The sequence below is a fragment of the Cryptomeria japonica genome, chromosome 3 (assembly GCF_030272615.1).
Source record: "Cryptomeria japonica chromosome 3, Sugi_1.0, whole genome shotgun sequence".
In the NCBI taxonomy this organism is placed as follows: Eukaryota; Viridiplantae; Streptophyta; class Pinopsida; order Cupressales; family Cupressaceae; genus Cryptomeria; species Cryptomeria japonica.
Genome location: NC_081407.1, coordinates 523,724,033 through 523,736,038, shown reverse-complemented (window position 1 = coordinate 523,736,038; position 12,006 = coordinate 523,724,033).

Below are 12,006 nucleotides of genomic sequence, written 5' to 3'. Positions count from 1 at the left end.
TGTGTTTCTTACAGTCCTAAATCTAAAAAGTGTGTTATCATTCATTTGAAATTTCAGTGATTCATTCAAATTTTTGCAATTTGTGACTTTTGAAATTAAGTGCTTAATTACAACAACTTTGATTTCCGCTTTCAAAATTGAATTTTGTGTGAAATTGAGTCAACTTTCAAATTTCAAAACTTACATTGCTTTTGGTATTCCCTCTAAAATCATAAAATTCAAAATTTCAGTTTCCCTCTCTTTTTCAAAATTCAAATTTTGCATTTTTCGACAATCTTGGTAGGGTTCAATTTTGAGATTGCAACTTTAATTTGGCCTATCTACAGATCGTAAAATCACTCAATTTTTTCAGGTTAGCTATAAAATCATCATAACTTTCATCCCTGCAAATTTCGAAAAAAGTTGCGAGGACCGTGTGCACTCCGAGCGCCACGGTCCTGGACATTTTTTCCGAAATTTCGGGAGATTGTCCTGATTGTATTTAATAGCTTAAATCTAGAAGATTGGCTGGTTTTACTGAAATTTGCTACCTCTAAAAATTCAAAATCTTCTCTCTCTCTTTAGTGCATGAGTTTTACAACAATAAGCCCTACTTACACTATTCCCGTTAGACGAAGCCTTAGAATTAAGTCCTTCCATGGTTTAATTACTGAGGAGATGGAACCTAATTTGAGTGGTCTTTTTAACGAGGACATGGGTAATTCCTCTAATCCTCTTAATGATGAAGAAGCTCTCCATGAGGTTTCTATAGAACAACTTTCAAAATTGGATAACCAATTTGACGATTTTCGACAGTGGATGTCTCAAGAATACCCTGATAGTCAAGCTCTTCCTTTAATTGAGGGTCTAAAACATATGCTTCAAAGTGATAAGAATGGAATTGATATTTTGCGTGGTATTGCACACATTGTGGATTCAAATGTGATGCCTATGAAAAGTTGTGCCGAAACCTTAGGTTATACACAACCCCCTACTCAAGACAATCATTCTATTCCTTTGACGACTCCTATTGCTAGTATACCTACTTTTACATCAAACATAATGACTACTTCAATACAAGACATTCCTCCTATGATCACTAGTCATGGGGGCAATCCTTCCTCTTCAATCAATCCAACTTCTTCATTCATTCCTTCAATAAGTGTTCCTATTATATCACCACAAATGAACATGAGGCAAGGGGGCAATTCATTTAATCATTCCATTCCTCCTTGTAGTGTTCCTCCTTTCCAATCATCTCCTATGACTAACTATCATAGTGTCCTGCCACCTTACTCTCTACCTTCTTTCAATAACATAACACCTCCATCACAATCTAACACGTCTAATATGAACTCTTCGACTGAAGCGACCATTAACAATCTTGCACAAACTGTCTCTTCTTTACAGCAACAAATTGCCTCTATGAATCAATCTAAGTTTAGTGTGCCCACATTTGATGTTGCGAGCCCACTTTCTTTGGACATTGTTCGAGCTATTCCCCCTAAACATGTTGAAATTCCACATTTGGAGCTTTATAATGGTAAGGGTGATCCTCTAACACATGTTAAGACCTTTCAAACAATATGTACTGATTTTGCTTATGACCAAAGGTTGCTTGCAAAACTGTTTACTAGAACATTAAGAGACAAAGCCCTACAATGGTATTGCTCGTTGCCTTCCTATTCTATTACTTCTTTTGAACAACTTGCAAATGCTTTCATTCAACAATTTCAAAACAATATAAGTCCTAAAGTTACTTTGATTGATTTAATGCATTGTAAACAAGGTGTTAAAGAAAAAGTGACTGATTTCATTGGTAGATATAAGCATTTGTATGCTCAAATTTCTTTTCCAGTGCCTGACAATGATATTCAAAGAATATTTATTTCTAATTTACAAAAAGACATTAGAGAAAAACTCCTGTTTTCTGAGTTTACTTCTTTCCAACAGTTGTGCGCAACTCTTCGCAATTATCAACTGACTATGAGTCAAATGGAACAATCACATCCTATGGCTCCGAGTGATAAGGGTGGTAGTAGTCAACAACCATTTGGGAAGTTTAAACTGAATAGAGAGTCCATTAAATTCAATGAAAACATCATCAACAACAATGTGAATGCAACATCAGGTGTGTCTCCTATTTCTAAGTTTTTCAAGAGAGAAAGAAAGTTTACTCCTTTGAATGAATCATTGCATAGTATTATGAATAAGTTATTGGAACAAAATGTGCTTACTCTTCCTCCTATAAGGCAAATTGATCCTGCAAAGATTACTTCACCTTATTTTGATAACAAATCTTTTTGTCAATTTCATCGTCAACCTGGGCATGATACTGAAAAATGTTTTGCTTTAAAGGGGAAAATTCAAGATTTGATTGATAATAATACTATCTCTGTTTCTGGAGTGAATGATAAAGGCAATACATCTGTAGCTCCTCCTAACCAAAATCTTAAGTTTTTCACTGATCCATTGCCTTCTCATACCTCTAATGCAATTGATACTACTGATTCCTCTGTCTCACCTGATAATCTCGTGTCTATGACTCCTAATGTGATTAACTTTGTGGAGCAGCAGAAAATCCCTAAAGAACCTTCCATCACATTTGATTCCAGTGAAACTATCAGGGCACCTGATGGTCCTTTATATATAGTTGCAAAAGTCAAGAACACACCTTGCCGTGGAGTGCTTATTGATCCTTCTTGTATGGTTAATGTCATTACTGAAGAATTTATTTTTACTTTGCAATTGAATCAAGTGATCTATGACAAAACAGATGTGATTGTGAAATTATTTGATGCATTTTCTTCTCCTGCAATTGGTTCTATTACATTACCTATTGAGGTCCGTAACAAATCCCTTGATGTGAACTTTGCTATTATTCCATCTTCCGAACAATTTCGTGTGAAGCTTGGCTATCCTTGGTTATCTTCCATGAAAGCTATTGCTTCTCCTATTCACAAGTGTTTGAAATTTCCCCATAATGGTGAAGTTGTTACTGTCAATCATAGTCTCTTTAAACCAGCTGAAAGAACTTCTAGCGTTCCTATTGATTATTTTTGGCCTAAATAATTCCAATCTCTTCCTCCGCGAAGTGATCATCTTTTCAAATCTTATCAAAAGTGGAAAAAAGATATGATCCTATCTCTAAGTGAACCTAGAACACCCAAACTTGACATTCCTATCATTCTTGAGAAGGAAGTTCTTCCTTTGAAAGATAAAACCAATGTCTTTCCTCAAGAAGATTCCCAACCCATTCCTATGGATGTGACTATGCCTATATCTAATAAACCTCCTAAGAGTAGACCTATACCTCCTCGTCATGATGGACTTGGTCTCCTTCCTAAACCAAATATTTCTCCCTTATATGGAGCAGTTCCTCCTCCTTCCTCTTATGGAGAGAAGAGACCTCCCTCTTCTCCTATTATTCAACCTAAGAGACCACAACCTAAACACCCAAGTGATAAAGATGAGAACATTCCTCCTCCTCAATCTCCTAAACTTCCTACTAAGACTAGACGAAATCGTTCTACATGTGAACGCCGATGAAAGTGTCATCTTAGAGCTCAGGCAGCTACTTCTCAAACTTTGCAATCCCCAAAAACACCTTCAACAAGCATTATTCCATTTTCTCCTTAGCCGACGATTGAGCCGAAATCTCCTAAACATAAGATGCATGATGGTTTTGATCCTGTGAGAGTTAAAGATCCTATTTTTATAAATCTTGATGATGATATAGATGAAAATGTTATTCATGATGCAAATGTTACTCCTGTTCATTCTGATAGTGAATATGAACTTGTTGATATTGATAACCATTTATCTAATGAATTTTCTAAAACACTTATCTTAGCTCCTAGACAAGAACAACGTGGCTTGGGATATGAACATAGCCCTTGTTTGGATCTTGTGATAGCTCCATCTGCTATATTGGATGTTCCTCCTCTAGCGTGTTCCCTACCTTCTTGAAATATTGATCAGCAAGATCGGGGGGTAGATGATGTGCTAGACTAGTTTCATTAGCATAGCAGATTCTCTCCCCCTCTCTTTTGTTACTTCTTCTATGTGTTATTCTCATTCTTTTATTTGTTGTCCTTAGTGTTGTCTACTTGAGGATGATGCAAGACATTGAGATCTCTTTTGGTCTCTCTCATGTTGACTCAAAAGACACATGTGTTCCCTTCTTCTAGGTGACCTTCCTTGATTGGGGAATGAAGAACAATTATGCATACATACATATGATATACATGAATTATCATACAGCATACTGACCCCGAGGAAAGCGAAGTCACCTTGTGCTTTGTGTTTTGTGTCTATTATCCTTGGGCTTACCTTACACTTGGGGGCTAAATCCTTGTGATAACGTGCTCCTTTCCCTTCTCATTCTTATATGTATCACTACCTTAAAGCAATCACCCCCGATGAGGCGTGTGCGATCGCTTTAACGTAGGGGGGCATACATCCCGTCCATATCTTTTCAAGATACTTGAAAATTTCTTGGCAAATTTAGCCTTGCCTTGAAATTTTTTGATATCTTTCTTGCATGACTCATAGTGAGGGAACCTTACTACTGACAGTCATGGTTCTCCCTCGTGATCTTCCCTTTTACTTTGTCAATCAAAGTCGTAAGATCCTTAGTCCACTGGGGGCTTGGTGTATCTTGCCTCCTTGACGTGGTGAAAGTTTTTCAATGATTGTTTCCTTGTACTTTACCGGAAGTATGAGCGTACGCTTATACTCCCGCTAAAGTGGGGGCTAAATGTAGCATCCTAAAATTGCGACACTTGCAATTTCGACCGCATTTGGGTCTTCACGATGGTGACACAACACTGAACCTGAATGGAGACCCCGAAACTTGCTCACGACACCAAAAACTGCATTTTTCCAGCACCCTAGCCTGATCCTCCTTGCACCCTGCTGTCCCGGGAGGTGGGACCAGAGCGCCCAACGCCCTGGTCCTTCAGGACCAGGGCACCCAGCGCCCTGGTCCCTGGCCCTATTTTGGGCCCGGTCTCCTATGGGACTTCGGGTCTTTTTGATTGCAAATTGGAAAATAAACTTTCCTTGTCGGCCCAAGGTCGAAAAAATCAGTCTATCAGCCCTAATTGACAAGTATATAAGCGACATTTTCTCTCTCATTTGGGCATGAGGAGGATATGTGTACAAATCGTGGAAACTATACTCAAACATTCAAGCATTCAAGCATTCACGCATTCCTTCAAGCAATTGATCATTCTAAGTCTCCATTCAAGGCTAAGTGTTGCATTCAAGACAAGGATTCAACCATTGAAGAGGAGATCACTTACAACACATTACATGCTACAACATACAACATACAACAAACAACAACATCTATACCTTCGCATATAAGGATACAAACATCCTTACAACAAGGTATTAGTACTTGTTTTACATTATAGACATTTACATTTACAACATTTCTCATTTCTTGGTTAATTCCAAAACCAGGGTTTGACGTAAAGGCAAACCCCTAATCCCTAACCCCCCAATCGTCTTCACTTTTCTGTGTGTAGGTTGCAAGTACGTGGCTGAAATTGAAGATCTGGAATCCTTGTGCAGAGACGAACAGATCCCCCTTCGTTTCGCGGATTTTTCGGAGGACCGTGTGCACGCCGGGCGCCATCGTCCCGTCAACTTTTGCTCAAATTTGCAGGACAGCACCGTCTCGACATTTTACTACTAATTCCAGGTCCACAGCTTCATCCTATATCCCTAACTTAGTTTATAAGCGAATCTTTCTCACTTTCTATGCATTCCTAGCTTAATCACTCTATCCACATTCTTTATAAAAGAGGGTATCCTTGCTATCACAACCCTTGAAACTCATATAGAATCCAATCTTGCATTGCGTGGGATTGGATCTTGTGGGTTTCAACCCCTCTTTTTGAATGTAAATTCTCCCCTAAGTGAAAACCATCAACCCTAGTGACTCTCCCTTCTCTCTCCTCGGAGTTAGGGAGGGGAGAACGACTAGGGTTCGATCATTTTCCGCTTTACAAATGACAACCAAAAAATTGTATGAGGTGAAGGTATAGCTGCAAGAGTTATTAGATAAGGGCCTAATCAGACCAAGTGTGTCACCATGGGGAGCACCGGTGATCTTTGTCAAGAAGAAGGGTGGCACACTTCATTTATGCATTGATTATAAGATGTTGAATAAAGTCACCATCAAGAACAGGTACCCACTCCCTAGAATAGATGCATTGTTTAACCAGATGAAAGGTGCAACAACGTTCTCAAATTTTTATCTCAGGTTAGGATACCACCAACTATGATTAAAGGATGAATATATACACAAAATAACCTTTCAAACTCGCTATGGACATTATGAGTTCATACTATTATCTTTTGGATTGACTAATGCCCCAACAACTTTTATGAACCTTATGAACATTGTCTTCTGGGATTGTCTAGATGATTTTGATTTTCATAGATGACATCCTCATCTACTAAAAATCCACAGAGGAACATGAGAAGAACTTAAGGCTAGTCTTGCAAAGGTTCAGGGAACATAAGCTCTATGGTAAATTATCCAAATGTACCTTTTTCCGAAGGAAAATCCATTACCTAGGGCATATCATGTTTGAAGATGGAGTCTCCGTTGATCCCAAAAATACCAAAGCAATCACAAAATGGCTAGCACCTCGAAATGTTTCTAAGGTCCGTAGCTTTATGGGGTTAGCCGAATATTATAGGAAATTTGTAGAAGGGTTATCTAATATTGCAGCTCCTATAAATGAACTTTAAAGAAGGGGAAATAAATTTGATTGGATAGAGAAATGTGAGAAAGCTTTCAACTTACTAAAACATAAGTTGACCTCAATACCTATACTTACCATACCTAACCCAAATGGACCATTCATAGTTATCACTGATGTGTCAGGAGAAGGAATGGGAGGAGTGTTAATGCAAAATGGATAGGTGGTAGTCTATGAATCTAGGAAATTGAAGCAACATGAAGTCAACTATGCATCACATGACTTAGAATTGGCTTCTATTTTCCACTCTCTCCAAATTTGGAGACACTATCTCTTGGGTAAGCCATTTGAGCTAAAAAATAATCATCATGGGTTAAGGTATATCTTTACCCAACCTAATCTGAATGCAAGGTACAGAAGATGGTTAAAATTCTTAAGTGAGTATGAATTTGGGATAGACTACATCAAGGGAAAGGAAAAAAGAGTGGTCGATGCCTTAAGCAGAAGAAGGCACCTAGCAGTGATAGAAACCACGAGAACACCTTGAGACAAAAAGTGTTGGATAATCTCCAAGGGGAAGAACATTATGACTTAGTCAAGAGCACCTTAGAGATCAATCCTTCTGACCATCATTTTGATGGATACACTTTTGAGCTAGATGGACTTCTTAGACATATGAGGAGGATGTATGTTTCTAAAAAAGGAGGGTTAAGGGATTTGATCATGGAGGAAATGCATAATGTTCCTTACTTTGGACACCCTAGTGTGAATAAGATGGTTGCGGATATGAAACCCTTATTTTTTTTGGTTGGTAGTTAAGAGAGATGTGGTAGCTTATGTGAGGCAATGTTTTGAATGCTAGCGAGTCAAGGCTGAGCATATGCATCCAACATGGTTATTATTTTCGTATCATGTGCCAAATAATAAATGGCAAGTGATCAGTTTGGATTTTATTCAAGGATTACCTACGTCCAAGCACAAGCACAAGCACAAGCATGACATGATGTTATTTGTAGTAGAAAAATTGACTAAGGTATCTCATTTTATACCCGGTAATCTTAATCATGGATTAGTGGTTCTTGCACAAAATTTTATTAAGAAAGTTTTCTAGTTTTGTGGGGTACTTGAGACAATAATTTCAAATAGGGATGTAAGAATGACTTTACAGTTTTGGACCATTTTGAATGCATATTTGGTAACAAGGTTGAAATTTAGCACAACCTACCATCCATAAACAGATGGACAGACTGATAGGGTAAATTGGGTAGTAGAAGACTTACTAAGAATGTATTGTATGGATCAACAATACAAGTGGAAGGATTTTCTTGCCTTAGTTTATTTTGCATACAACAACTCCTATCACTCATCTATAGGCATGGCCCCATTTGAGGCTCTTTATGGGTGTAATGTAGAACACCTATTAGCTGGGACAAAGTAGAAGACAAAGTTTTAGTTGGTGTTGATCTACTTAAGGAAATGGAAAAACAGATGGTGTTAATAAAGGCTAGACTTAAGGAAGAATTTGACAGACAAAAGAGTTATGCAGACAAGAACAAGACATTTCGATACTTTTAAGAAGGGGACAAGGTCTTTTTGAGGATGAAACCTTAGAAGAGCTCCATTCCTTCGAGAAGTCCTCAAAATTGGCACCTAGATATGTTGGACCTTTTTTATGTCCTAGAATTGCGTAATCTAGTTGCCTATTGACTTGTCTTATCGCCTGCTCTTGCCTAGATTCACAACGTTTTTCATGTTTCTCATATTCTTGATTGGCGTGCACTACACTATAGGACCCCGAGGTGGTGCTAGTGGAGCCCACTCAAATTATTGATAGGCACACTATTCAGTTGCACAAGAGAGAGATGTTCCAGTATAAGGTCCAGTGGACAAATATTCAGAGGATGGTGCTACATGGGAAAACACTAAGGATATTGAGCTTTCTTTCTCACATTTACTTTGATGGACTCAGTTATTATTTTTCATTTATGAATGTTTATGTAATAAGATATATAGATGATGTCTCTTCCTAGTGGGGAAGGATGTCATGACTATTTTAGACTAATATGTTTTAGATTAAGTTATAAGTTAGACACTGATATTATTGATGATATTTGACATTATGATGCTAATAAATGTGCTTGACGATATTATTTTATGTCATATTATTAACGTGAAATATGTAATGTAATGTTAATTATGTTATGAACTTATATATATATATATATATATGACGTTTTCGTTGAGTATGAAGTGGATGTAGGGTACACTGTCGAAGGCGGACATATGACAGAGGAGGGATCTCCTAGCTTGTCGAGAGTAACTCACAGAATGTGAACATGAACACACACACACACACACACACACACACACACACTAATAATAATAATTAAATAAGACTAATCATATTAAATAGTAAAATCAATCTAACAATTTATAATAAATTCATTTAAAAAAATTAAAACCAATTTAAAGGTCTATAAATAAATTATCAATAAACAAATTATAATATTTATTAAATTTGAATTAATGATTTTTAGAAATCAAAATTGTAATTTAAGCATGTTTTAAAATTTACACATGAGTTAAAATTAGATCGTAGAGATGAACTCCCTGTGACTCCAGTCCAACTCTCGTTTTGCATTCATAACTAGCTTTTTCAATTCCATTATCTTCACTTGAACTCACCAATCACCGACATTTTCATCAATTTAGATCCATGCATTATGGATCAAATCTCAGCCTCATCCAGTATAAGCCAAGGTGAGATATCATTCGATGGACAAAGGAAATAGATTGGGAAACCGACTTGTTTTTTTTAAATTTGGGGTGGAAATGAAACTATAAGAGGGTGAAATCGATATTCTGGGGGCTCTTTCAAAATTTCACCCCACCCCATTCTCCCTCAACAATTTTGTTTGGTCTACAAGAGTGAATTGAGATAGATTGAACTGCCTATAAAGTGATTGTAAAAGTTGAAGACCCTCAACATCACCTCCATTCTCCTCACTACGTTGCTAGGTAATACCTCTGGTATTTATTTTTGTTTCCATTTCCTACAGTTTTTTTTGAAATCATGGCAAATAGGATTGGTATCTATTTGATTAATAGTTGTTGAAGTTTTTTTTTCCTTTACTCCAATTTGAGCTAGTCGACTCTAGGTATGCATATCGCCCTACATATAATCCTTATTAAATTTCAATATTGACCATTACTACCTTTCAATTGACAAAAGATGGAAATTGATCTCCTTTTGGAATTGATTAGACAAATTGACTCCTATGTGGCTCCTATCACATTTCTTTAAGTTTAGATCTAAAAGAAATTGCCTTGGGTTTGTTGAATGCAAAAAACAAATTATTATATTGCGAGAAAAGTCAATTCCCTTCCTTGTATCACTATGTCACATGCAAAGTGATAAAAGTCAAATTGTTTTTCACATGCATAATGAGATTGTTTGCAGACAAGTATCGGTTTGGTAGGCTAGATCGACACCCATGTGGGTAAAATAACAATATTAATTGATCATTGGGCTTGGTTTATTATTAGATGTCTGCCATTTACAATTTCTGATACATTTTGGTAGGTAGAGTCTTAGGCTTGGCCAATTTCTTTTGCTAATCCTCCTATCTCCAATTGGTATTTTTATTTGATTAGCGTTTAGTTATTATGGTCAATAAGACTAGATTTCTAACAATAATCAACTAGCTCGAATTTATTAGAAATATATATATATATGGGTTGTGTTTATAAAATTTCATAATTTGAGGTATGATCAAGAAACAAAACATTAATAATAAAATTAACTGGGAGGAGTAATGTTGTCGTCTATGATAGATGTATTTTGGAAAGATGTGCTTGATTATGGGATAAATCAGGGAAGGGTGATTTTCTTTTCACCTACCCCAAAAGGGTTAAAATTGGCCAATAACTTGATTAATTCACTCCTTGCCATAACACATGTAGCTAAGTTCAATAATTTGGTTGTTATATACTACATGCATGCACAGGTTCCATTCGTGACTGTTGATTCCAGTTTGCTAGGAAACTCTGTCGTGAGGGACAAGAGCTTACCATGAGCACCAGGAAGTTTAACCTTTGTTTGGTTGTGCGGATAAAATGCTTGGGTTATATGTCCATCTTCTAGTTTGTAGATGGAGGTGAGTCTGATGGAAATGGAGACATAGAGATTCATATTTATGGAATTGTAAAGTCCTATGGACTAATGTATATAGTACTATATCATTAATGTAAATGACCAATATGGTCTCATGAGTAAGTTATATGAGCTATTTATATGACCTAATGATGTAAATACGACAAGAAGTCGCCATGTAATATGTAACTAACAAAAAGTAAGAAAAACTACTAACATGTATCCTTGTGTGTGCATGACTCATTGCCTATGTGTTTTCATTGTTTAGTTTCTATCTTTTAATTTCATTTCATGAATGCTTAGGATGATTGGTTATGTTGATGCTTATTTAAGTTTATAAGTTTACTTTAATCTTATGCACAATAACTAGGGGTTTACATTAATCACAAAATTGCATGACATTTCGTAGTTTTACATCCATGTAACATCTAGTTTATCTTTGCTTCATCTTTATATTTCTTATATATGCATGTTAATCTTGCATTTATGATAAAAATGATTGGCATTCTTAATTAATGCATGTTAAACTTTAATATGATTGGTATTCTTAATTAGTCTAAGGTTCAAACTAATGGGTCCTTACAAGAGTGCTTGGAGTGTCTTTTATTGTGCTAAACCAGTAAAAATTTGGGCTTTGAGGAGCCTTGGCCATACCCTTACTTTTGTTCAACAATCAATAGGCATAGTGTCTTTGTGTTTGCAGTGTCTTCTTGCCACATTGACTATCAAACATTAAAATATTTTCAAAATTTTGACATCTTAAATAAATATAGGCAAGCAACATGGATTGGCATTATGCATTTCATAGGAAAGGTGAAGAATTTATCTCTCCAATTGAAAGAGAATACAAGACCATACCATTTTTCCAGTTTCTGCCAACCTACCTATCAATCATATCAATCCAACTTACAAATGTCCCAAAACTTTCATCAAAACTACATACCTCAACAACAACAAAACACCTTCTCCACAAACACACACAACTCAAACCCAAACATGATGGATTGGTTTGAAAAAAATGGTTATGGAAGTTAAAGTATCTAGACCAAATCCCCAAATTGTACATACAAACTACATCTACCAAAATAACATTTTACTAAACCAACAATCCACATGCACACCTAGCACTTCAAACAACCAAGTCAACACCCAAAG